The 27,502-nt window shown below is 38.0% G+C and overlaps 1 protein-coding gene and 1 long non-coding RNA gene across 16 annotated transcripts in view; both read left to right on the top strand.

Moving 5' to 3' along the window:
- LOC105485558 (roundabout guidance receptor 2) overlaps positions 1 to 27,502 on the top strand; it is a 1,382,758-nt gene that overhangs the window by 410,199 nt on the left and 945,057 nt on the right. The window lies entirely within an intron of this gene.
- On the top strand, positions 33 to 27,390 carry LOC139361164 (uncharacterized). Its single transcript, XR_011618713.1, has 2 exons — positions 33 to 16,777; positions 17,343 to 27,390. It is a non-coding gene; the product is annotated as an uncharacterized lncRNA (long non-coding RNA).

Raw genomic sequence — 27,502 nt, 5'->3', positions numbered from 1 at the left:
TGTGTATCTATAGTATGTATAGTGGACATACACACATCCCTATATATGTATGTGTATGTACACTATACACACTATATATATGTACATACACACTATATATATGTATTGTATGTATATATATACACACTGTATGTATTGTGTGTATATATACATACAATACATATATACACACTATATATATATGTATTGTGTATATATACATCCACATATAGATGGAATTCTTTGTGGAAACTTATTGTGGAAATTGGCTCACATCATGATTATGGAGGCTGAGAAGTCACACGATAGGCTATCTGCGAACTGGAGGACCAGGGAAGCCAGTGACATAGCTCAGTCCAGGTCTGAAGGCCTGAGAACAAGAGGAGTTGATCGTGTATCTCTCAGTCTCTCAGCCTGAGGCCGAAGGCTTGAGAAACTTGGGGCCACTGGTGCAAGTTACACAGTCTGAAGGTCAAAGAACCTGTAGTTCTGGATGTCCAAGGGCAGGAGAAGATGAGTGTCCCAGCTCCAAAAGAGAGAAGTTATCTTGCCTTTTAAAATCTATCCAGGCCTTCAATCAATTGGGTGGTGCCCACCCCCATTGGATGAGGTTCCATCTTCCTTCCTTAGTTCATCGATTCAAGTGTCAGTCTCTTCTGGAAGCATCCTCACAGACACACTTAAAAATAATGCTTTACCAGCTGTCTGGCTAACACCGAAAACTAACCATCACAAGGAGGATTATGGAGAGCTCTCCACTTGCCTACATTTTCATAACCTAATGCCGTTTGTCTGGATATAAAACTTTCCAAAACATTTGGAGAGAAAGGCTTGCAGTGACAGCATGCAGTGGCTGGGCCTACTGCCTCACTCACATCAATCGTGCGCTGCTGCCTTCTTGCTATGCTTGCATACTACTGAACGTTAACATGATAAATTAAATGGGCGTTTTTCTTTATTCCAAATCAGTGCCAGAGATCAAAAAGCTGCTAAAAGTCCTTTCCACAAGAACGCCTCTCAGAAAATGATGAGTTACAGTTATTCTCGCCAAGAGATGCCTTCTGTTGTACTCTATCACTTCCTATGATCCAATAGCTTGAAACCGTGCCAAGCTAATTAGCTAGTTCAGTGACTGTTATATTAGGAGCCCAAATAAGCCAAAAGAGGTCATCCTCTTACTACTCAAGTGCAGCTTTATTAGTTTTCTCACCAATCAGAAAGCCACACACAGTCTTTCGACTAAACCCAATCTAATAGTTTCGTGTAGATGCTTCATCATGTTTTTTGTTTTTCAAGAACTGTTGCCATTTGTTTAAGTTAGGCACTTCATGGGAAAGTGTTCCTATCCTGTAAAAAAAAATATATATCTTTTAACTATTTGATTTTGAAATGTACTTTTATCAACTCAGTAAACATAAATAAACATCTAATATATGCAAAGTATATGGTGCTATGGGAAATAACCATTTTAGAAGCAGAGGAAATTATGTTTTCCTCCTTTCTTAATATGAGCATTGACGGTGTTACCCTTTCATAATTAGTGTTATGATTCCTTAGTTTTATCTTCTTTTATTAAAACTTATTTTTCACTTTGGGAGGCCAAGGCGGGCGGATCACCCAAGGTCAGTAGTTCAAGACCAGCCTGGCCAACATGGTGAAACCCCATTTCTACTAAAAATACAAAAGTTAGCCAGGCGTGGTGGCACATGCTTCTACTCCCAGCTGCTTGGGAGGCTGAGGCAGGAGAATCGCTTGAACCCGGGAAGTGGAGATTGCAGTGAGCCGAGATAGTGCCATGGCACTCCAGCCTGGGCGATGGAGTGAGGCTCCGTCTCCAAAAACAAACAAACAAAAACAAAAAACTTATTTTTTTAAATATGAGCAAGTCAAACATCATAGCAAGATCCTTAGCCCCGAGTTTTTGTTTTGGCACAGATAATAAACCCCTGAACCTCTGCAATAATGTTATTCATCACTTTGGAGATCCCAGGGTTTTGGCATCACTGGGAAGATGATGTACGGAGATCAGTGATGTTCAGCCCAGAGTTGAGAGAACCAGAGACTCAACTATTTTCTATGCCTGTCAGGCAGATCTGTCAAATAAACACACTAAAATTGTTTGTTTCTTAGTAGGCCGTCTTCATAAGTAACTATAACTACCTTTTAAATTCTCAGGCTTGTTTTTTTAAGTTGAAAAATATTTTCACTCCCTCTTAAATGGGTGTACAGTTAATATTTACTGATAAAGAAGCTTTATAATGAGAAAAGGCTACTATAAATATAACAATGCCTTTGAAATAGTTTTTGTTTTATTATTAGTTTGTATTATTAATTCATTTTATATGACATGTTATAGCTACATATTAGTTGTCCTGTAAATATACTGATGGCAAACACTTGTGGTACTATTTACTATGTACCAAGTCCTATTCCAAAAACGTTAGATGTTTTAACTCATTTAGCTCTCATAACCATTCAGAGGGAGGTACCACTCATTCTCCCGTTTTGTAGACAAGGCAACAGAGGCTCAGAGAGGTTGTATAACTTGGGCAAGTCACATGGCTAGGAGACAGGATTAGAACCCAGGTAGTCTGGCTTCCATCCATACACCTAATCACTATAATACACTGCCTCTTAAATAAGATGTGGATATCCAGGCAGTAGTGCACATTTTATTTGATGATTTTTTAAAATGCCTTCATGCTTTCCATGAACTTACAACTTCTCGCTGCTTAGGTGCTCCACAGCCCAGTTTGGGAACTATAGTTACATAATTTACTAAAGGGCGAACTGTAGTTTTTAAAATTTCTTCTCCCTGGTGGTCTCTCATCAAAGTGTTCTTGGCCAGTTTCAAACATATCTAATTCTGGTCCAGTTCCTGCCTCACAACTCAGCTATTAATGACTCAAGGCAGGAAAGCCGTAACGAGTCTAGCCTCCCCGAAATTGTAATGGAGACATTTTATCTAGATTCTTCCTTATTGTACGAATTGTTAAATGGTAGTCAAGAGGCAGTATTGCCGCCTTTTCCTTTGTTTATCCCAGTTACCCCTAGACACTTTTTAAAAATAAATACAATTTTAAATGGATCTCTTTTTTTTTTTTTTTTTTTTTTTTGGCAGTTGCAAGATTTAATAGAGTGAAAACAGAGCTCCCATACAAAGGGAGGGGACCTAAAGGGGGTTGCCTTTGCTGGCTCGAATGCCTGGGTTTGCATCCCAATCATTTAATGAACCATTAGAAATCATTAAATCATCCGTTAATCCATTAACGGATTCATCGTAGCTACCCACCTTCTAGGAAAACTTAGATAAAAGCAAGCTTTTATATTCTATTTTTTCTTAGTTGAACTTGTCACTCTGTATTTCTCCTACGATAGGAAGTGACAGAATAACTTCGTGTTTGTGCATCTCGAGGGTACAGAGCTATGATATGGGTCTTCCAATTAAAGCAACGTTGCCTATTGCAGTTTACACCTATTGATATGTTAGCAGCTAATTCAAAAGCTTAGCTTGCCGATTTCCACTTTGCACTACAATTTGAATTGTCACAAGGGAGAAGGCACAATTCTTACTGCCTTTCTTCTGTTTTATGTTTTTCTACAGGGCTGCTACTCATAGTATATTTGGTTGTGTTAAATAATTTTCTCTGTTTGCATCTGGAAATCTCATTCTGCTTTTTCTTTTGTACAACAGTGGTGCTGGATGGGATATCGAGATAAAGTATTTTTACGTATACTTCGAGATATAGCTGGAATGTCATGAAGTCTATAAAGGGCTACATGTTTATCAGACAGAATAAGTACAATGTAAGTCCACATTTGCCCATATGAATGTCACTGACACATTGTATTGCTCACATTGTCATAGCCAGATCTATCAAATGTGTTCAGATTCCTCAGAGAGCAGTATAACCGTAGAAGAGTACTATTATCATTTACTTTCATCGAACTATGTGGGCTCGCGAAGACTGTTTTTTCTTTAATGTATTTTTTTCTGATACTTATTCATTTAATCAAAACTATATGTGATCTATTTGTCCAGGTGTGGTCAAATGCTGAATAAAACATGTTTGAAACCCTCAAAAAATTTACATTATATTTGGGCACAGTGGCTCCCACCTGTAATTCCAGCACATTGAGAGTCCAAGGCAGGAGAGCCGCTTGAGTCCAGGAATGCGAGAGCAGCCTGGGAAACATGGCAAAACCCTTTCTCTACAGAAATAAAAAAGAATTAGCCGGGCACGGTGCTGCATGCCTGTGGTCCCATCAACTCAGGAGGTGGAGGTGGGACAATCACTTGAGCCTGCGACGTCCAGCTGCAGTGAACCACACTTGTAACTCTGCACTCCAGCCTGGGCGACAGAGCGAAACCCCGTCTCAAAAACGAGCAAAAATTTACATTCCAGTGGAAAATGAAAATACTAAACAATTAAATGTATTAAATTGACCTGTATAAAATTGGTAAAATTCCACTCTAATTTGCCTAGAAAATGTCGTTTTCTATGATTCAGTCTGATATTGTGAGCCAAAATGAAACAACCATCACGATAGAAATACAAACCATCTCAAAAGAGCAAAGGAAAAAAAAAATGAGGGAACCGTGAAAGTCTACAGAGAGCAGGTGGCATTTGAATAGTGTCTTAAAACATTTGGAAGAATGGGATACAGAATGGCTGTAGGAGCTCTTCTATTTTATTCACTGGTTGGGCTTTTTCCACCTGTACCGTGTTAGCCTGCGGTTTGGCCCTGCAATATGCAGTCAGTTCTCTGAGCACGCCGGTGAGAATGGAGGCTGGAAAGCCCTGAAGCACTCCTGGGCGATGGGCTGAAAATAAAAATAAGCATTGCCCATTGACACAGTGTTTTATCGACAGGTTCCCTGGCAAAGTGTTAATGACTTACTGTGGCTCTGTTCAGAGGGATGATAAAAAGCAGAGTGAGGATAGTGACAGTGGTGTGTTGGTAAATGTTTAATAGCTGGTCTCTGGAAGGCGGTGGGGGAGCCCTCATTGTAGCTTTTGACAATTTTCAGGACCGATTTCAAGCTGCCAACCTGAGGGCTTGGGAGGCAGCGCTGGAGAGAGATGTGCACATTCAGCCCTCTGGAGCCCAGCCAGCGTGGGCAGACTCCAGCACACTGGAATAATAGGAGTGTTTCCTCAAAACAAAGTAACCATCGGAACCCTGGTCAGAAGTGGTGTGTTCAAGTGCTCTGTGTCATTACATTTGTGTTAGAAACCTGGTCAGATTTATAACACTCTCAAGATCTATCTGGAACACTTGTGTGGAGACCACTCCAAATTATTTTTAACGGTGATAGAAAACTATCTTCCAGTATGCTACAGATTTTACATCCCCCTCCCAGAAATACAATGGGGAAGGGGCAGGTTATCAACCAGTGCATTTTAAAAAGAAATTGTTTATATTTTGTACTTGTAATAAAAATATAATTTACTCTAGGTTTTCATAATTATTTTGATGCTCAGTGCTTATCCATTTTAGAAAGTAAGGGTTATTTTTTAAAAGTATGTACCATTTTTCTCTTTTGTAAAAATTAAAGAAATAAGGTCCTTATGGACCTCTTTCTGATTTCTTACTTGATGCAAATGACAGAAATTTAAATACAAATATAATTGTAATTTGAATTCTCTAGGCGTTTATTTTCTAGTCTGTCAATGTAGCCACACTGAAAAGTATAAGGAATTCAGCAATTGTCAGTGTCAGAGGTCAGCTTAAGCTCAGAATATAGTGAGATCTTTTCAGACCTCTAAGCAAGAGCCACGGTACTTCTTTTGTCTGGCTACTGATCAGATCTGCTGTTTATCCAGGTCTTGTTGAATAAACAAAATTTGCATGAGAGGCTTTCGCCATCTGAAAAAAGTGCTTTATACTTCAGTTATCTTTTCTAGCGACTTAGTTTAAGGGAAGGGAATTTTCCCCACCATATCAGACTTCTCCAGGCAGGCCTTCATCTCATTAAGACTTTTTTCTCTTTTATTTGGACTTTCTGATATCCAGATTCCTTTTGGTCCCTATCAACACAGATGTGTGTGTCTGTACAAAAGATCCCCATATTGCTATGAAATCTCCCTCTAACCCATGCCTTTGTTTTAAATTGCTACCCAGACTCGGAGGCAATGTAATCTGAATAACGTAGTTTTCTTCTGTGGCCCCATCTGCTCCATCTGCAAATGTTTAAATACACTTCCAGGTTTCTTTTAAACGCACATATCCTTTGACACAATGCACGACATTTTATAGCCCTGAACCACTGATGCCTTTTAAAAGCGAGTCTGTGCAAGGTTATGTTTATCATTTCCTAATGTGCTGCCTGTTCTCTGTAACTGTGCAGCTAACACTGACCTTCCTCCCCCTGTTTCCTCTTTAATTGTTTTATATCTAACTCTATGCTTGAAGATGTGCTGAGAGCTGCCATGGGTTTCTCTGTAACACTCTGGCTATTGCTGCTAAACCACTGTCTCCTGTTGAGGCACAGAGCATGCTCAATGCAACTTCTGGCCTCACGTTCCTTTTGGGTAAATCATACCTGTGGCGAATAAGAGAAAGAAAAATAGCAAAAAAAAAAAAAAAAAAAAAAAAAAACCTGGGCCTCGGGCACTGCCTTGTTCTCAGGCTGGGTGTCCTATCAAGGTTTTCAACAACAAAACCTGTTCTTGGCAAATGGATGCCGCAATCCTCACACTCCTCCCCAACATCACTGTTCTTTGCCCAAGGTTTTTCCTCCCTCCTCCTCTTCTTCTTTCTGTCAGTTTACTTTTGTCCATTGTGCAATTGTCCTCTTCTTTAGCATCGTTTTCCTGGTTTTAATTGACAACTGTGACTCTATTCATCATTTTATAGTCTTACTTTATATTACTCAACTATACTTCCCAGAGCCCTCAGAGCGACATTTCATAACTCCTCTTTCCCCCCTTTCTTCCTTCTCCCTTACTCTGAACACAAATGTTTTTCTTTTGTTTAAACTTCATGAAAATCACCCGCTGAAAAACTTTCCAGAGACACCAGTCTTTAACTCTGTACCCATCTGTTTTTTCTTCTAACACCAGGAGGCCTTTCTGAAGGCAAAGCTGGACTCCAACAGTCTTGATGAGCTCCTTTTGAAAATATGACTGTATGCAGGGTGTCACTCATTTAGACTCTCATCTTTGCCTCATATCCACATTGGAAACTGCTTCCTTCGAAGACATTCTCGACCATCTTCTTCAATGAAGTGTGCCTTTGGAAACTGCCATGTAGTGAAGCCGCAAATCTATGTTTATAGCCCTTCTAATAGTTCAAAAGGAAACTCTCTCTCCTTAAGGAGGACTTTAAAAATAATTTTTTTTTTTTGTTCGTAGAGTCCAATCTTGTCTCTGCCCAGTCAGTCTCACAATGTTAGACTGTGTTGTGTCTGTAATGATACATTTTCATTCATTCATTTCATTTCATTCATTTATTCATTATTTGCTCATTAAATGCCACTGTGTTGGACATTTCCATTTTAAAGAAGATTTAGTCGTGATTCCTCTTAATGACTGTACACCAGCAGTTATCATGCAGTGTATTAAAGCTGTGTTATAAGTTGCTAATGGGACCCGTAAGACAGATACCCAGTAGCCAGCTGGAAAAGCATGTGATCTAATTCAATGCGTGGCGTATTTAGGTCTTCCATGCACCAAAGAATAAAAAAGGCCCGCTTTGTGCAAAAGGAATACCATCGGAATGGCTAAAAATCATATTAATATGCTGATGCTTGCAAAGTTCTTTAGGTTTGCGATATTTGTTGAATAGATGAAGGAAACCTATTATTTTAATTGTTCCATTTAGTTTAAGAGCATAATCAAAAGTAATTTTGTCCTCTGCCTCATCCTGAGTATGCAACAAGCATTTGATTCTAGTATATGTCAGTATGTGAGTGGCTTTTCAAAGTTAAGTATATGAAATATTACAGTCAGATGTGTGTTTTGACTCCAGGTAAAAGGAGTCAAATGCAATTTAATTTGATTATTAGCATTGTGCTTTAGATGATTGGATGCTGCTTGATCAGAAGAGAGGAATTAAGTTGATTTGACAGCCCTCCAATTTTGCTTTTACTGTTATTGATTCATTGAATCCAGTCTCTTCTGTTCAAGGCTTGCTCTTGAAAAAGGCAATGATGGGCACATGTAGTCTAATCACATTTCATTGTCCATTTTCTGTGTGTAATGATAAATTTCACTACCCAAATCAATTCTGGCCCAATTTCCTTTAATAGAGTACAACCTAAAGAAGGCTGTTAGATTAAAAGCAATTTATTTTATAAGATATATTATTATAAAAGGAGAAAATGAATTACAGGCATTTTCTTTATAATTTTGGTTTAGATTTTATTTGAGGTATACCACCAATATATAATTACCTTGAGTAGTGTGTAGCAGCCTAAGAAAAAAAAAACAAAGGTCACTTTTATGTTTAAAGAAGTTGTTCAGAGAACTATATGTATTTAGAAATTCCACTCTTCGTTTTTTCAGACTTAAACAGGCTCAGAGTCATATGAACCAGAGTATGAAATGAAACTTTTTCTGCACCAGTATCTATATATTTTGTCAATTTATCATACACGTTGCTCCCTAAAATTTCACTAGCAAATAAATGAATATTTTTTCCAGAGTATATGACCATGTATTATATTTTATATATTTAAATGGAACTTATAATTAGCTCTTTAATTGTTTTATATCTTTATCCCTTTCCATTACCAAATTAGAAACATAATTGCTTACCAAAATGCACAGTGAATTGTTTTAGAGGGTTACTATTGTGCATGTTCCCAGAAGCCAGTTATGTTTGTAGGATGTGGAGGTTGTGATGAACTGAACCGAGACTGATGTATGCAATTAAAATCTTTCTAACCTATGTATCAAGAGAATTGTTTAAGCATTGAAGAGTTAATACTGGGAAATGAGTTTCATTTAATGCACGTAATTCCAGTGCTGTGAAAACACAGGGGGAAAAAAATCAATTGAGGTTCATATACAAAACAACAACCACAACAACACACACATTCAGAGAAGTTATTTATTTTGTTCTGATGTGTGTGTGTGTGAGACAGACAGAGACAGAGAGAAATAGAGTGAAAAAGAATTAGAAATGATTGAATCAAAGTGATTTATAAACCCTGAATCCAGCGTCTGATGTGTTGTGATGATAGATACTGAATCAGGATCAAAGTTTTGTCAAAAACAAAATGAATGTTATATAATAATAACAAAGATTTGAATCTATTCTAAGACGAGTTAGATGAAGAGTCAAGGGAAGCAATAAAGGGAGAAAGAGAAAGAAAAAGTGAGAAATGGGAGGAAGGAGGTAAAAAGAAAAGTCAGACTCCAAGAACTGCTAGATTAGAGAAGGCAGGATGAAAGTTTACACACCTGAGCCTCAGCGTGTTACTACTATTGACGTGCTGATTAGCTAATTCAGTTCTTTACAGCTTTTACTTTTAAACCTTACTTTACTTCTGGAAAATACACTTAATCTTTTAGGCAGTTAACAGAGCACAGAGATGTTGAAGGTCATATGAAAATCAGCAGAAGGGTCAAGCCTAGTCAGAAGTTCTCCTCAACCATATCTGCCCTCCAAATAATAGATAATGGACCACTACCAGTGTTTGTGTTAAACATTCCTACAGTATATATCCAGACAAATTCAGTAAGACAAATACAGGTAGTTGTTGCTTTACATGGCAGTGCAATACTAAAAAAAGACCATGAAAGTTGAAATTGTGCAAAGAGATCTTAATAATCAATGGAGAAAATTCTGACTGCTCTATGACCTTTAAGGACCTTGGTCAAAACATTGCAATTTCTTACACTCTCTGTTATAAATGAAGAAGGATTTTTTAAAAAGCACTAAACACCAATATTTACTTAGTACCCTATCATGTATTTTGTTTTGTTTTGTTTTGTTTCTTATGCTTTAAGTTCTGGGACACTGTGTAGAACATGCAGGTTTGTTAGGTAGGTATATACGTGCCATGGTGGTTTGCTGCACCCATCAACCCAACATTGACATTAGGTATTTCTTCTAATGCTATCCCTCCCCTAGCCCCCCACCCTCGACAGGCCCTAGTGTGTGATGTTCCCCTCCCTGTGTCCATGTGTTCTCATTGTTCAGTTCCCACTTAGGAGTGAGAACATGCGGTGTTTGGTTTTCTGCTCCTGTGTTAGTTTACTGAGAATGTTGGTTTCCAGCTTCATCCATGTCTCTGAGAAGGACATGAACTCATTCTTTTTTATGGCTGCATAGTATTCCATGGTGTATATTTGCCACGTTTTCTTTATCTAGTCTATCATTGATGGGCGTTTGGATTGGTTCCAAGTCTTTGCTATTGTGAATAGTGCTGCAATAAACATACGTGTGCATGTGTCTTTATAGTAGAATGATTTATAATCCTTTGGCTATAAACTCAGTAATGGGATTGTTGGGTCAAATGGTATTTCTGGCTAGAAACATTGAGAATTAAAATGTCATTGCTTATAAGAAAATTAATCAACAGTAGTTCAAATATTACTTCCTCTTTTTTCTTTTTGTTATAGTTTATGATATGGAATGGGCATCTTTTCTATGTCGTTGTACATCATTATCCTCTTTTCTGAGTTTGGATCCACTTCTAACAGCTTATTCTTTTGTAAAGAAATGTCTCTGAGTTTTCCTGTGATGTCAAGTTTCGTAGATTCCGGGACATCTTCTTCATTTGTGTCACAACCTCTTCCCTCATTTGTGGCAACAAGTTCGTTTTCACAAAGTTCCTCTGGATGTGTATCTAGAGTCTCTGAAAAGTGGGAGTGTGAACGTTCACACAGCAATTGCTTCCAAAACTCCATCTATGTTTAATATGAATTTCACTTCCAACATCATCACTTTTTGTTTCTTTACTGCATTTTGACTTTTGTTGATCAATTTCTTCTATCAATTATCCATTTGTGCAAAATGGCACGTGGCTTATCACTGGGCGACAAGGTGTCAACATAAATACCCAACTGCTGTCTATGTGTGGACTGAACGATGGATGTACAGTAACCAATCACCATAAATACCCGACTGCTGTCTCTGTATGAACTGAACGATGGATGTACAGTAACCAATCACAGACAGGCTTTGAAAGGGGTAACACGATGAATCATAGATCAATGTATCGGGACACAATAGTTACAGTAGAAAGTACCATATATCACGAGGCCTTCCTTTACTTCCTTTCCGTGCTTGGGTCCTAGGGATAAGGAGCCCACTACTGCAGATTGGACTCTGCACACTTAAAACTAGAATTGTGAAGGAGATAGCGTGAGGGTTTCTTGAATCTTTTTAGACGGTCAGTTACACTGAGCATACATGCTTATTCTTGTGGAAAGGTGCCAAAAATTAAGGTCATAGCTGGCAGGGCTCTCTAGAAGACTCGAGACAGCAACTAGTTCAGCACAACCTTCCTATCCTGGCATAAAGCCTTATAATGAGGGTGCTGTTTTATTAATTAATTTATTTATTTATTTTGCATCTAAAAAGAGGAATGGTTCTCTTCGAAGGTCAGTAAATCAGTGCTCTGACCAGGGACCTGTGAACTTTCTCTGGGTAAAGTTAGAAAGTAAATATTTTAGCTTTTTGTACAACAAATAGCCTCTACGGCAGCTGTTCAACTCTGCGCTCGCCGTGCAAACTCTGCCCTCGCCGTGCAAAGCAGCCACGGACAATAAGTAAGCGAATACAATTTTAGTTACCCAAATACGGGAGACTGGATATGGTCTCCCCACCTCTGATTTCACTCATTATCTCTGTGTGTGTTCTACTTTTAGCTCTGTGGTAAATGCCTTATAATTCTTCATATTGAAAAACAGGTGTCCCAGTTGCCTGAGTAATACAGTATATCCCAGTTGCCTATAGTAATACAATGTACAGTAATACAATGTAGTTGATACAATTAACATTTTATAAACCCTAGTAGTCTATCATTAACAAGATTTTTAAAGGACAAAAATCATATACACAGTGCTAAATACATAAAGGGGTATGCATTTTTTTTTTTTTTCCTTTTTGTGGAGAACGGGGTCTCGCTGTATTACACAGGCAGGTCTCGAACTCCTGGGCTCAAGCTATCCTCCCGCCTCTGCCTCCCTGAGAGCTGGGATTACAGGCGTGAGCCACCGCCCGGCCAGGGGTATGCGTGTCTTTAAAATCACTTTATTCTCTGATAGAGAGGATACGTTCAAGAAAGAAGAGCGCATGAGCAGTATCCAATGATGCAACACTGTCCAGAAGATGACAAGTAAAAAAAGCCCCTGGATTTGGCAATTAGGGAGTGATTGAGGACCTTCAAGAAAGCAGTTTCAATAGCATCACTGGGGCAGAAACTAAAATGCAAAATATTTAGGGCTGATAATAGTTCTTCTCATAAGAACCACAGGTTAATTTTAAATGCATTCAACCGAAAGATTATCTTTACTTAAACACACTTCCAGAATCACTTTAAAATACTTTAAATAAATGTATCACTAAAGTAGGTCTGCTTTCAGCATGCTTTCTTTCTCTATGTGCACAGAGTTATTGGTGAAATTTCCTATGCCACAGTCGAATGTAAAGCTGTGACCTGTGATCTCAAAATGACTTCCTGACAGTAATGATTAGAATGGCGGGTGATCAGCACAAATTTACTGAAATCTGTCTGTAGTAAAGTCAATGATTCTTTTTCCCAAAGAGAGAATCCAGTTATACATTTTTTTAAAAAGACTTTCATTAACATTTTCTTAATCTATTTCATTTTCTAGTCACAGTGTAAACATATGTTAAACTTTTATAGTCATCCATAGAAGAAAGTGATAATAGTATTCACGTTTAATTATTTTGTCATAACAATTGGCATTTTAACTTGGAGTTTTAAAAAAGCACCTCAATAGAATAGAAAATAGTTACAAACTTTGATTTATACTGTGAAGAAACATAAAATAGGATTTTCAACTTGAATATGGGAATATAAACAATTATAAAGAAACATTAAAACATTGTTCATATTTTTATCTCGCTTGTAGTTCCTTTGTTCCAGTGAATACTTGCATTTTAAAAGTATTTGGCGTTGTTGAAGCCAATTTGATTACCTCATCTGGAAGGTACAGGCTTCCCATTTCTGCCACCCAAAATTCAAACGTGAAAATGTATCCTATTCTGACTTTTGAGGTGGGATAGGAATTATTATTTCTCCGTCTCTCTCTGCTCCTCCTGATCCCTCCCCCAGCCTCCTAACTCTCCATTTTAGCTCAATACTATAGAATGTCACATGGCTGATGGATTCCTGTTTTCTGAGTCTTCTAAAAAAAATTAGTATAAATTTAATATAAACTTCAGTTATAAAGAAATTGAATATAAACTTTGCCTTTCTGTGGGAAAAGAAATAATAGACTATAAAGATATATGATGGCAATTTTATTCTTATTTGGAAACATTGTAGAATATTTCCAAGATATTAAATTACACCTAAATATTTGTTATTTGTGTCCTTTTATTCTTTAATGATTAAGTGTTTGCAGCATATTGGAAATGTGAAAGTAACTTGTGACTCAAGAAGAAATAGATGACAGCTTCTACTATCTTTTAACACACATTTAAAGGGTGACGATTTTTTTCTAAAACATGGTAAACCAATGTGATAAGTTAATTATTAGAGGTAGGAACAGGTGTCTATGGGAGAATAGAGGATGAGGCCTAAATTTGTTCAGACAACTTTACAAATTTCTAAAGTGCCTTTGTGTGTATGTATATGCATATATATATTTATTCTAATGTGTGTATATGTTTGTATATATACATATATATTTTTTGTGTATTATATATAGTGTATGTGTATATATATATAGATTATATATTAATTTTAACTCCATTCAAAGCTATTTCTTTGCTCTAAAGCCATAAGACCATTACTCTTGCAGGATCCAACTTTTCCCCTCTGATTCCCTGGCATGCCACCAGTACCTAAAGAAACACCGCAGTAATCTACAAAAATAATATCCACTGTTTCCCTATTGCTAACAGACTAAAACGTTTGTACCTGAAAATAATACCTGATTCTTTTGGCCATTACTGGTTAAGTCCACTCTCTTCAGCTTGCCAAAGACAAGTGATGCTTTACATTACAACCAATTACTATTCTAAGATGCTTAGAAATGGACAAACCACTTGTTGCCTGTTTTGGTTGTTTCTGAATAGTTACTACCTGTGTGGAAAAATTCAAAGTGCTAAACAACAGTATCACTTTATGGCCTGGAACCACATGGAGCATGCCACAAGTTCCCAAGGGCGGTGACTCCTCACTCTACCAACAGGCACTACGAGAGATCTTCACACTCTACAGACCTCGGCTACTAACACTAAATACTAAGACCCATGGGATTTTCATCCTCTGTATTCATGCCTAGTACTTTGGTAAGGTCCACACCAGACACACATACACACACACACATTAGAATATATATCTATATCTCTATCTATCATCTATCTATCTATCTATCTATCTATCTATCTATCTATCTAATCTATCTATCTATCATCTATCATCTATCTATCTGTATTAACTTAAAAGCAAAGCTGAGGTTTCTGTATCAAGACAATTTCTCCAGACCACCTACCTCCAATCTGAGTCAGAGTGATGATGGCCAATTGGCTAAGCTTGTGTGTAGAAAGAGATTTGTATGCCACAGGAAAATAACTCCAAAATTATGAATCTTGAAGTGTACATGGGAGCTGCTCTACAGCTGCCATCATCCCCGTTGAGAGGAAAAGAGAAGCTTTGTCTCTCAAATGTATCACAATTTGGAAATGTAAACTGGAATTTGGAATGTATGTGAATGTCTACAAGGTTCATTCCCCTTTGAAGCCAAAACACATAGCTCTGGGGAGATAGATCTTTATATCTCTGAAATTGCTACCTATTCAATTATGCTTTAACTTTCCAAGCATATCCTTTAACCCACTTTCCAGTTTTCTTTGCCTGGAATACCCTAGCATAGGGAAATATGAAAATATTTTCTCTATACTTTTACATGATTGAGGAAATGCTTTCTTGTAGGGATGACATTTGAGCCCAGAAGTTTGGATACCTGTGAATTTACCAAACAAAAGGTAAACCTATTCCTGGCAGAGGAAACAGAAGCAGAATGATTTGGCAGTAGGAGAGAACATGGCAGAATTCACTTCAAGTGTTTAATAGCTGTTATTTCTGGGAAATGGAATGTGAGGATGAAGTGGAAGTTTAAGGATATCTTTTCAATTTTACTCTACTTGAATTATCTGAATTATTTGCATAATAAACTTCAAGTAAAAACAGCAACAAAAACTACACAAAAAACAGTACACTGTCATCCAGGACACGTATGTCACTGCATCAGGTATTAACTGCAGATGTAGCAGAAAAACAAAAAGCCAATTATAGATCATGAGAATTTATATGCCTTGCCCAGCAATTTGGACTATTCTGTGGGTAGAAATATCTCCCGAAAGTTTTCCAGAAAGGGAGTAATAGCGTTCAAATTTTAGAACCATTGCTGTGGCAGAACCAGAATGAATGGACGAAGATGAGGGGATTGGGAGCAAGGGGAGACATTTAGAGTTTCAGTGCCAGACTGACATCTTCAAACAAGAGTAGCAGGAATAGAGGGAAGGGCAAGCACCCGAGAGAGATTAGGCAGAGCAAAGCAGCAGGCAGAGCTCACCGAGTGCTGGGACACGCGTACCGCTGGGAAGTGGGAGTCAGGAGAACTCCTTGGTGTCTCTTTTGGACAATTGGGTAGATGACGGTGCCATTTACTCAAAAGGTGAATACAGATATTTTGTTTTTGGTTTTGACTTGGAGAAGACAATGGATTTATTTTTCATATCCTAAATCTGAGCTCTCCATGAAATGTCTTGATGAAGATATCCAATAGTACCATGAAAAGGTGGGCATTAACAAGTCATTGAAAATTAGATCTGCATCCTCCAAGGGAGACTCTAGAGAAGAAGAGGGAATAAATAGACATAAAAACACAGCCACCCGTCACACAGCATTTAAGATCTGAAGTTTTGTGGCTGCTGGCGTTGGTTTGGCAGCTCAGCAACGTCAGATTTCGTATCGCGATGATTTTTTGGGCTATGCCTTCGTACTTCTGCCACCTCACTATTCTTGCAGATATCACAGCCACTTTCACTGCAGGAAGAAAGGGTAGGGATTTGTATCAGCCTTGTCTGTCTCCTTTCATCAGGAAAGCAAAAGCTGCTTCAGAATCTCCAGAAGATTTTCACTCATATCTTACCGGCCGGAACTGTGTCACATGTCAGCACATACCTGGGAATGGAGCTGGAAAAGCAAGGATTACCTGGACACATTATTGTCTGAACATAGTAAGGATTACGATGGCATAAAAAAGGGGTGAATGGTTGCTTAGTAGCAACTTCAGTGGCTGCACATGAGATTTTAAGCAGGAAAGTGAGTTCAGCAGTTGTATGCCATAGGGTTCACTATATCATCTGGATTTTCCAGAGCCAGGGTAATTGGTTTTCAGATTAAAATTAGTTTTCAGATTATCTCTTTAAAATAAAGTATATTTGCAAAAGTAAAATTATTAAATATTAAAAAATGTCAGTACTGAAAGAGACCTGTTATTAGAGGCCACACTGTCTCCTGCAATGTGGGACTGCCTCTCAGTTAGCCAACGAGAAGTAAACCCAGACCACTTCCTTCTGCCAACAGCTCCTCTGAGGACATGGGACAGCGAAGGCTGCAGATCTCAACACAACTTTAGAGGTAGGATTTTGAGGATAAGGAAAACAAAGAAAGAAAGGGGAAGGAGTGAGGGAGAGAGACACGTGGAGAGAGAGGACTCAGGAAAGTGGCTGAGGCCTGCCCCTCTTCCAAACACTTGTCCTATTCTTTTTTTTTTTTTTGATATGGAGTCTCACTCTGTCATGCCCAGGCTGGAGTGCAATGGCGCGATCTCAGCTCATTGCAACCTCTGCCTCCCTGTTTCAAGCAATTTTCCTGCCTCAGCCTCCTGAGTAGCTGGGACTACAGGCACGTGCCACCTCGCCCGGCTAATTTTTGTATTTTTAGTAGAGATGGGGTCTCACCATGTTGGCCAGGATGGTCTCGATCTTTTGACCTTGTGATCCTCATGCCTTGGTCTCCCAAAGTGCTGGGATTACAGGTGTGAGCCACCGTGCCCGGCAAGTTCTATGCTTATATTCAGAAAAAGGCCAGACTCAGCTAAGTAAAAAATAAGATATTATTTAAACTAGTAATATTTTGGGCCAATTTCCAAGTTAATTACTATCTGACCCTACTGAACACTGCCTTTTGGATTTGATTATAGAATGCCATGGAGTTATGGAGACAGAAGTCAGAATACAGCAGGTTGAGAAGTAACTCGTCAAGGTAGGGAACTGAGACTACTCTTTCTGGTCTGGACTTGGTGGGAAAAGAAAGGTAGACAGAGAATAATAAGCTATTGAAGGATTCCTTTTTTGTTTGTTTCTTTTCAAAATGTGAGCAACTTGATTGTATTTACAGACTTAGGGGAGCTTAGAGAAATCGGTTAAAGATCTAACAGAAAAGATGCAATTAAAAGAGAAGAGAGCTGAACCCATCCTCAGACAGGATGATGCGATAGAAAATGAGAAAAACCAGACAAAATAAAGTAGTTCACTAGATGCTAGCACTTTTAGTTCATTTATCTGTCATTTATCAATAATCTTTTACATTCTGTTTCCTGATATTGGGCTTTCAAAATTATAGAAAATACAACGGTATTGTAGATTGGGTGGGCGCACAGAGCCGAACCATACCAACTACGTTCGTTGTATTTCACAATTATGTGTCATTTAGAATTCCTGTCTTTAGGTGTATAACAAAAGAAAAGGTGATTAGGCTCACTAGCTGGAAATAGAAATTTTAAAATAATGAAATACCTTCCACATATCTACATGAAGCACCTGTCAAATGGCAGGCACTGTGCAAGAACACCGAGCGTCCAACAGAGAGGGGAAGCCTCCTAAGTCGACCATCTAGAACAGTGCACACTCAGGCAGCCACAGGGTGCTGGGCAAGAGTCAGTTTTCATCATGCACCATGCTGCGTCTCACTTACCTATCACAAAACCACTCTTTCTGGAATCTTCTTCTGCTTCACTCTTTGACCCCTTAGAAACTCCTATTGATTTTAACAGATTCAGTTTAAATGTCCCTTCTTCCTGGGGGCCACATTTTATGAGTGCAAGCAATGCCAAGAGCGTCCTCCTTTCTCCAGTTGAGTGCCTTGTTCGTGTCTCTCACACGGCATAATTCATTTGTCCTGATTATCCGTTAAGGTCTATGTTACCTCCGAGTAATGGCAGCTTCCAGAGTATAGGAATTTTCCTCAATTTACTTTTATAGTAAGGGCTTACCAAACTTCTTGGGAAAAAAAGTAGGCCTGCATTAATACTTACTGATTGGCTATAAGAGTGAATAAAAAACTTCTGTTTTTGCCTCTCATACCCTGACAAATCTAACACATTTTAAAATTAGATTTATATATTAGTTCTTAAAAGATTTATTTGTGCCCTTGCGGAAGGCAAATCAATAGATAGAATCCTTACTTGAGCTAGATCAAGTGGGTCCTTGTGATTTCTCCGTGCTCTTTTACCAGGTGTGTTTTAGTGAAGAAAATTTATTTTATGTTTATCTTCTATAGTATTATGGCCTAGGACCTGATCCTGTATTTAAATAATGACATCAATAGCTCTGCTTTTAGGCCCTGCGTGGTGGCTCACACCTGTAATCCCAGCACTTTCGGAGGCCAGGGTGGGCGGATCACCTGAGGTCAGGAATTCGAAACCAGCCTGGCCACCATGGTGAAAGCCCATCTCTACTAAAAAATACACAAATTAGCTGGGCGTGGTGGCATGTGCCTGTAATCCCAGGTACTTGGGAGGCTGAGTCCAGAGAATCGCTTGAACCCGGGAGGCAGAGGTTGCAGTGAGCTGAGATCATGCCACTGCACTCCAGCCTGGGCAGCACAGTGAGACTCTGTCTCAAATAATAATAATAATAATTTTAAAAATTTTAATTAAAAAAGCTCTATGTTTAAATGAAGATATACATTTATAGGAGCAGCTGTAAAATCATTTTCTCCAGCAAACTCTTTCTTTGTTCCTTTCTTTTCCAATTTTCTCTTCATTTCTTATATTAGAATGATTTTAGTAACCCTTTCCAATTTTTAAAGTAACTTTTTCACATTAAACTTCTGTAATGGCAACTGTTTAAAAGAAATGAACATTGAATTCTTATTCACAACATGTTTCTAAAACTTATTTTCTGAGTTTCAGAAGGAGTAAGGACATATCCAAAGCTCTGATATCTAAAATAATAAAACCAAATAAACTGTTCAATAAAGACACTCAATAAGTTAATTGTCTTTTAAAAACTGACGTTTTTCCAAAATTGCCTGATTTGGAGCTACTTTCTAATATCACATTTGTAAACATCGTATAGGATGAGTGCTCCAGATAACAGGTTTAGGAAAAGTGTTTTATCGCAATGCAAGAAGAAAATCTTCCAGGCAATTTTGGCTTCTTAGTTGAGAATTTCAAAATCTTTATGCCATTTTAAACTTGTTTATTTTAATGTTGCTTTGGATAATCAGATAAATTATTTAATTATGCTTCTTTGAATTAAGTCAAATAATTTCTTTCTAGTTTTAATCAGTGATTCCCATACAATGATTCCTTTATGCATTGTAAAAGGTTTTTGTTATCCTAAGATTTTTTCTCAGTTGCTTAAGCTGTGTCTTCCCCCACTGATGAATTTTCTATGTTCATATTAATAAAATATTTCCGAGGAACTGTATTGGATGTGGTTTAATATTCAAATGAGTGCCAAATGTGGTTTGGTCAGAAATGAATAATTCATGTCTAAAAACTTACTTTTGACCAACTAGCTCTCTTGGGATTAAGTACAGTGAGTATTAAACACAGTCTTTAGAAAAGCTGTTAAGTTTTTCTTGCATTAACTTGTTTGAACAAGAAAATTACCTCCTTACTTGTTTCTACTTCCAATCCCTTGGTAGGATTCAGTTAGGCATCTTTATTCCGCACTAACAACATGCTTTTAAGGGTACTTCTATTTTTAAGTAGGTTACTAAGTTCTCAGTCATAACTGTGAAGTACAGAGGAATTTCCATTCCATTGTAAGCCGTTATTACTGGCAGGTAACACACATGAAGAAAAAAACATGCTGGACTGCATTTAATTGGATGAAATCAGGGTAGTTTCTTAAGTAATAGGTTTAGAACTCTGCATTTTAAAAGTGAAAAAAAAATGGACTTCAGAAAATTATAGAAAACCGCATTCGAAAAAAACTGTACAGAAAACCGTAGTAAGTATGTTCAGAAATAGGGTGTCCTGCTTACAGGAATGAAGTCTTTTCATGCTTGTAGGTTTATGTTTGTTTTGTTTGATGGCATGAAACAATGATCTTGTGTAGAAATCTTCCGTATACTCCAAAATTAGGAGGAAGATTTTCCCATGTGCTGCGTATACCTTTTCCTTTCTAACAACTCGAAATAGCCTTGAACAGAAGCAGCTCCCTCCAGAAGTGTGCTGCTGGTGTCCACGGAGGGAACGAGCTGAGGTCTTTGCTCCAAGAGTTCATTTTTCTAAGGGTGTGGAAAAGTAGAAATTACCGCTCAGGCACGGAAGGATGGGTTCTGTGTTTAAAAGTATCATTATTTACAATTGGTTTGAACCCACTGAACAGCAAGGAAGCTTTTGATAATAGCCAGGACTAAAGAGGAAGTTCAAACAAATTTCATTTTGACAAAGGAAATTGTGAGATCGACACATAGCAAAAGGAGTCAATCAGAAAATACATTTGTGGAGAATGTTGTGTATCCAGCTATGCTTCCCTTTCACAAGACAGAAATCTGAACAGAACGTAGCATGACAGTGCTAGATGGTGACCGGGGACCCCTGTAACTCAGAATTTGGAGAGCAGGCTTTGCTGCACTCAGCACGTTTCAGTTTTATGAAATTAACACCAGACTTAAGTAGGATAAAGATATGCATTAAAATAGTACACAAATCTATTGCCAATAGCACTGACTCTGGGAACTTTTAAATAAATAATTACATTATAACAAATCAGTATCTGATATGAAATATAGAGACTTACGGTTCTGCCAAAGAGTCTATTCACTGTTCAAGACAGTCTGTTTTTCTTTTTAGTGGCTACCAAGTGTGTATTGAGTAAAGAAACAAGAGGAGTAACTTCTCATCCTGTAAACCTGAATTTGCAACAGGTGACCCCAAGCTCATAAACATTATTTCTTTAATTTTGATACCAGCCTAGAAACATTTTAAGCTTTTGATCTATTCATTGTAAATTACGGGATACAATGCCACTCTGTATTTGCACAATGATTAGGGATAAAATAGGTTTTCCAAACTATAATTAGACACAAAGAGGTCTTTTTCCTCTTCCATCTAATAACTAATTAGAGCCCCAGACACATATTAATAAGTGTTCCCACAGGATCTTATTTTAATCTCTGGCAAACAACTTGCTCAAATTCTAAGGAAAAAAGTTAGTGATCTGCCAGATATTAATAGTTCATGTAATGCTTTTGCTACAAAGACCACCACCACCACCACCACCAACAGAACAAAGCAAAAACCCTGTATGACTATCATTAAAATACACATTCAACAAAGATGGACTCAGTTGGATACTTCAGCGTTGTGGGACAGAGAAAAATGAAAATCTTAAAGACGGGCCTTTTTCAGGTGCAGTCTAGCTCAGTAGTATAGACAGTATAGTACTTAACAGTTCTCAAAGCATTTCCTTTGGTTCCTATTGTATCACTTAAACCTACTAGCATTTGAACAAGAATCTTGGTCCATGGTCTGTAATGTGACGCGACGTGCGATTGCTAAATGTGTGTCATGTGGAACGCATCGGATGTTGTGTTGTGCATTGCAATAAACTACCAAAGGTCAGAGCCATGAGAACCAAAGAACCCAAAATCTGTAATTATTGGCATTCGTGGTAATTGTTCTAAGAACATTTACCCATTTTAATCCAGTTTTCTTTCTGTATGGTGCTGAATGAAGAGGGTAATACTCACAGAGGCTTTCAAGCCACAGCCACTCTTTTATTCTCTCTTATAGGACAATAGAAACCAGATCTATGGCTTATCTCTATTATAAATCTTATTCAACATACAACAAAGGGGATATATATATTCACAATGCATTTTTATTAACTTGTGTCTTTAAAAGAGATTTCAGATTGGCTTTGGCTGCAAAATAATTATGTTGATTTTGATTGGAAGCTTTGTTCTGAGTTTATCAAAATGATTTTCGTATAGAGGGCTACTTTGTAAATAATACTAAACTGGCCAAATTTGTCAGACTTAAGTTATGAATTTTTTGGTATTACTTTATTCAGTTTTAACATAGTTTTGCATATGAGAGATGACCATAAATATATGCAGTTGATTTATTTTATTGGCATCTGTGTATTGTCAAAGTAGATATGTTAATGATGCGTTCATTCAGGCAACTTTCCATAGATACCGTTTTGGAGTCTCTATGAAATTGCCTTTAAAGCTACTTAAATAAATAAAACTGGCATCATTACTTGAGTGAACATTTGAGCTTAACCCCCCAAAAGAAGAAAAAACGTATCTCTTACGTTTACTCCCCCATCTTTTCCTTATTTTTTTTTCTTTATTCTTCACAGGCAATAGATGTGGTTCTAAACACTATTTGGCTGTTAAAAAATCGCCACCCTTAGATATTCCACTCTGAGGTTATTTAAAAGAATATGCTGCAGATACTGAAGAAAATGGCCATTTAGATGAGTCTAGGTCGTCATAGATCTCAGGGAACAGATAGATGAGTCTAGATCGTCATAGATCTCAGAGAACAGATAGGACCTAACGTGCTAGAGCAGGGAAGAAAACGGATGGATGGAGAAATTCTCTCTCACGTACACTTCAGATCAGCAAATTGGCTGTTTACCTAGCAGCTTGAGCCTTCTCTATAGACCACTAATGATCATTAAAATGAAACAGCTGAGCTACCGTGTGAGTCTGTTTTCATTTCTGACTTCTGTGACTGAGCTCAGATGTGGTGTGGGCTTACATCTGCCCGTAGGCTGTCTTTGAGTGGCTCCATGGGATGGCCACTGGCAAGCTCTGCCCCACATTAACTGACTATAACAAATCCTTTTGAATAACTAACATCCTCCTGTTGTAAGTCATGTCTACTCTCATGAAAATACACTAACATCCCATCGTAGTTTATTGCAAGGCTGTTAGAGTGAAATAACTGCCACGTTTCTCTTAGTATTCATCCGTTTTCTGTGCACACTTTGGCTTAGAAAGTGGGTTTGAAGCACAACCGTGTTGATGTGAAGGTGATATCTGGCATCGGTTTTGTAGCCGCGGAGAAGACTGGTTGGCAGATTGTTGCTGTATAATTACTCTGTTTTCATTCCTAACTGTATAAGTCTTTTACAAAGAATCTATTCATCATTTCTTCATGAAAGGTAGCTTGAAGAAAAGCCCCACTATGGCTGGGCGCGGTGGATTACATCTGTAATCCCAGCACTTTGGGAGGCCAAGGTGGGTGGATCACAAGGTCAGGAGTTCAAGACCAGCCTGGCCAACATGGTGAAACCCTATCTCTACTAAAAATACAAAAATTAGCTGGGCATGGTCGTGGGTGCCTGTAATCCCAGCTACTCGGGGGGCTGAGGCAGAGAATTGCTTGAACCAGGGAGGTGGAGGTTGCAGTGAGCCGCGAGTGTGCCACTGCACTCCAGCCTGGGCGATAGAGTGAGTGAGACCCTGTCTCCAAAAAAAAAAAAAAAAAAAAAAAAAAGCCCCACTATCAACCTAACAGAGTTGTGGAGAGTGTAAACATGAGTATTATGTATTTGCACCGTGGAGTATCAGCTGAGTTTGGTGCTTTAGGTAGGCGATCAACCGGAATATATCAGTTTTATTTTTGAAAAGGAAATATGAATAAAAGGTAAGAGTTTTGATATTCTTCTGTAAACCTATGAACTCACTCTAACATCGGTTTTAAAAAAGAATCTCTACAATTTGCAATCAAAGGAATCAAAAGCAAAGCCTCCTGATGTAAAGAGCCTTACTGGCTGTGTAAGATTTTCTTGGCCATAACCAAGATGTGCAGGTAACACAGAGGAGCACAAAACTATTTTTAAATCTCCCACCACAATGATTTCAAAATGGAAACTCATTACATATTATTTACTATTAAAAATTTCTTGCAGCTCCTATATGTATTTATTTCTGACCACTAATACTTAAATTTCAACTAAGTATCCCATTCATCAGATAAGATGCTTGTAATTCTGGCCTATTCATTTTGCCAGCATTGCATAACCTGCCCAAACTGGATGGTAGTCCATCATTCCCTAAAGAAGTGAGTGGATAAAGGATGTGTGTAAGTGTCTACCATAGCCAGGATGATCTCTGTAACAACCCACAACAGGTCTCTGCTAAAGGATTTTTGTGACATCTGTCTAATTGTCACAGAAGCACAGATGCAAGCTTAAGAGTCCTGTGAGAACAGCTATTGCTGCTATCCAGTTTAGCACCAGAAAACAGAGCAGATCGTGTAATGCTAGCACAAAATAATAAACCAGGATTCCTATCATTCCCACCGATGAATTTTACATTTAACATTATCTTCAACTTAAATCTAAGTAGTTAGGATAATCCATAGTTTCATCAAATTCTGTTTCCATTGCCACTGCTATTTTGACACATCCTCAAAATAACTGTCTTCATCCTTTCTTAGTTGAAAGATAGACAGTGTTTTTCTCAGTTTTCATCTTGGAACAATTTACTAAAAGAAAACCTATGATGAGTGAGCTTAAAACTCTTAGCAACTTAGGCCTGAATGTCATTAAACTAAGAAAGCCTCTCTGTGATTGTAAATAGTCACAGGCATTCGTGATGTAGGTCTGAAGAGCTCTAATCTATTACAAAAACTTGCCCTCAGAGGCTTTGATTTGTGAGCAATGCTATTTTACGGGGAGAGGTATTGAGCCTTTACATTTACTGTTAGAGAAACGTAGGTTGAAATAATGTACCTGCAGTACAAAGGTCACATATTAAGGACTTTATTCACTTGAAAATTGAAAACCACTACCTAGAACATTTTACTTACTTTTATTGAAAACATTTTACTGGCTGTTTCTGTGGACATGTGTCCTTTCAAATGACACAAAATACAGTATTCAACTCAATACAGACACATTCAACAAAGCACGAGCAAATTTTTCAAGCTTTGGTTCTTTTGGCTGTATTATGTTACCCATCATTCCTTTAACTTTTTAAAAATAAAACCACTTATGCCTTCCCTACATGTAGCACCAAGAAATTCTACTATGGCCTTATTTTGTTAATTTCAGAGATAGAAAATTGAAGTAAGTTTATTTTTATATAGGTTGCTAAGGTTTTGCTCGACCTAAATTATGTGTACATACAACAGAAACTGTGTACCTTACACATAACAGAAAGTACTAATTCACTGCTGACATAGATAAACTGACAGAAGAAGCCATTTATTTGAATGTGTAGCTTTGGTCACTTTTTCAGTTATGTAGACAGCATAACAATATTTATGTTGCCACACACAAACGAGAATTTTAAAGTGTTAGTTAAATAGAGTGTCTGCTTTTTTTTTTTTTTTTTTTTAAAGAGAGTCTGGCTTTGTCACCCAGGCTGGAGTGCAGTGGTACAATCATCTTGCCACTGCTTCGAACTCCTGGGCCCAAGTGATACCCCTCCCTGTCTCAGCCTCTTGTGTAGCTAAGACCACATGCACACGCTACCATACCCTCTAATCTTTTACTTTTTTTTCTTTTATTAGAAGCAAGGTACTACTGTGTTGCCCAGGCCGCTCTTGAATTCCTGGGCTCAACTGATCCTCCTCTGTCAGCTTCCCAAAGTACTGGGATTAATGGTGTGAGCCGCTGTGCCTGACCCATATCTATTTTAATTTTAACTCATTTATTTATACAAATTTTAACTGACTTGATTGTATATTCTCCATTTCTAAAAATTTTTTATTTCATGTGAATTGATAATCACATATTATATTAATTTAATTTTAATTTAGAGAAAGGTTTTCACTCTCACCCAGGATGGTGTGCAGTGGGCACAATCACAGCTCACTGCTTCAATTCCTGGACTCAAGCGGTCCGCCTGCCTCATCCTCCTGAGTAGCTAGCACTACAGGCTCACACCACCACGCTGGCTGACACCTATATAATTTAAAGTAGAAAATCCACCTGAAATGTTTATCATGAATTCATTCTGAATTTTGTTGTTAACAATTTTTTGTAAGAAATTTCCAATAAGGTCGGGTGCAGTGGCTCACACTTGTAATCCTAGCACTTTGGGAGGCTGAGGCGGGTGGATCACCTGAGGTCAGGAGTTTGAGACCAGCCTGGCCAGCATGGTGAAACCCCGTCTCTACTAAAAATACAGAAATTAGCTGGGTGTGGTGGTGAGCACCTGTAATCCTGGCGACTCAGGAGGCTGAGGCACAAGAATGGCTTGAACCTGGGAGGCAGAAGTTGCAGTGAGCCAAGATTGCGCCACTGCACTGCAGCCTGGGTGACAGAGTGAGACTTTGTCTCAAAAAAAAAAAAAAGAAAAGAAAAAAGAAACTTCCAATAAAATATGAGTATTTCTATAGAAAAATATGTGTTTGAAAATCACTTAGCTTCTTAACTGAGAACTTATCAAATATGGGGCTACATAAGAAAGTGGGACACTATTATGGACTAAATATTTGGGTCCTCCCAAATATTCTTAACGTTGAAATTCTAACACCCAGTGTGATGGAATCAGAAGATGGGCCTTTGATAGGAGATTCGGTAATAAGAGCAGATCCCTCATCAATGTTATTGGTGCCCTTTTAAAAGAGACTTCAAAGAGCTCCCTCGCTCCTTCAGCCATGTGAGGATACAGCAAGAAGAGGGTTGTCCATGAACCAGGAAGAAGGCCCTCAGCAGACACTAAATTTGCTCGCATCTTGATCTTGAATTTTCCAGCCTCCTGAAATGTGAGAAAAAGAAAAAACTCAATAGTGTACAAGCCACCCAGTCTGTGATATTGTATTAGAACAGCCTAAATGAACTGAGACATGACACTAAATTGGTTTTGTGGGTTGGTAGCATTAATACAAAGAAATAATGTTTGCCATTCATTGGATATCCATGTAGAAAAAGTCTGGAAGCCTTCATCCTCAGGAATATGAGAAATCTGGACTTTCAGAGGCATTTACTCTCTGAAAGGAACAACAACAGAAAAAACAGTAAAAAAAAAAAAAAAAAAAAAAAGATGGAGATAATTCTTACTCGGTATAGATGTACATACTTCCCAAGTTTGCCCTAGGCAGAAACAAAGCAAGGCAGCCTACTTACTTTTAACTTTTGTTTGTTAAAGAAGCTA

The sequence above is a fragment of the Macaca nemestrina genome, chromosome 2 (genome assembly GCF_043159975.1).
Source record: "Macaca nemestrina isolate mMacNem1 chromosome 2, mMacNem.hap1, whole genome shotgun sequence".
Lineage (NCBI taxonomy): Eukaryota > Metazoa > Chordata > Mammalia > Primates > Cercopithecidae > Macaca > Macaca nemestrina.
The sequence above is the reverse complement of the archived record's forward strand: the minus strand, read 5'-3'. Positions and strand labels throughout refer to the sequence as shown.